Source organism: Myotis davidii, unplaced genomic scaffold (assembly GCF_000327345.1).
Source record: "Myotis davidii unplaced genomic scaffold, ASM32734v1 scaffold277, whole genome shotgun sequence".
Lineage (NCBI taxonomy): Eukaryota > Metazoa > Chordata > Mammalia > Chiroptera > Vespertilionidae > Myotis > Myotis davidii.
The window spans coordinates 762,687-764,008 of NW_006289214.1; positions in this window are offsets into that span (position 1 = coordinate 762,687).

Here is a 1,322-nt window from a genome sequence, read left to right on the forward strand (position 1 = left end):
AGTATGCAAGTTTCTCAAAAATTAAGAACAGAACTACTATATGACCTAGAAATCCCTCTCCTGGGTATTTACCCCCAAATTTGAAAACACTTATATATAAAGATATATGTACCTCTATGTTCATTGCACCATTATTCACACTGCCAAGACATGGAAAGAATCTAAGTGTCCTTCAACCAATGCTTAAATAAAGAAGATGTGATACATATATAATATAGAATACTATTCAGCCATAAGAAAGACCATGTGCAACAACATGAATGAATCTTCAGAGCATCATGCTAAATGAACAGAAAATGACAAAAATATTATTTTACTCAGATGCTGATATGAAACAGAAAGCAACAAATGAAGAAATAAAACAAACTAACTCATAGACACAGACAATATGATGGTTAGCAGAGGGGAAGGGGGGAGGATGAGGACGGTAAAGGGAGTCTAATATATGGTGATGGAACACTAGATTTTGGTGGTGAGCATACAACGGAATACATAGATGATGTATTATAAAATTGTGCAAGTGAAATTTGTATAATGTTAGTAACCACTGTTTCCTCAATAAATTTAATAAAAAATAAAATATTCCCAGTAGTAACTCTTTCATAAGTAACAGGATATTAATATAGACAGAAAAATGCACTCCCTAATATGTCAGCACATAGAACATTCACTATAGTAGACTGCTATATTTCCTTCTTTCTCTCTCCATGTTTTTATTTGAGTATGCATAGGTCTGCGTTGAGCTTTTCTGCTTCAATAACAAACCTTATAGCTATTGTATTTAGCAGGTAGATGCTGAGAGTAAGAGCAGTTTGGTAGAAAGTTCTATTAAACCAACCAACAAATTCTATTGCCCTAGCCAAAATGATCAGCTCAAATGAAAAATTACAGGATTATCCTTTGACTTGCTAAGTGAGAAATGTTTTTTCTCACCCAGAGGAAAATGAAGAAGCTGTTATTCCAAATTATCATTAGTTATGAGGAAGTCAGCCGAAGAACAAAAGAAGAGAAAAAAAAAGAAGAAGAAATTTTATGTAAACACAGATTAATCCCTGATAAAACTAGGACTCAAGTCTTCCTTGACTCTAACCTATTCAGATGCATGTGCCAGTATATCTCCTCTGAGATGGATTTAAGATGGATTTCATATTTGGTATATTGTATCAATTTCACTAATCCTATCTAATAAAATAGAAACATGGTAATTGGCGTACGACCGCTACCCTTTCCATTGGCTAATCAGCGAGATATGCAAATTAACTGCCAGCCAAGATGGCGGCCGGCAGCCCGGCAGCTTAAACTGAACATGAGGCTTGCTTGCT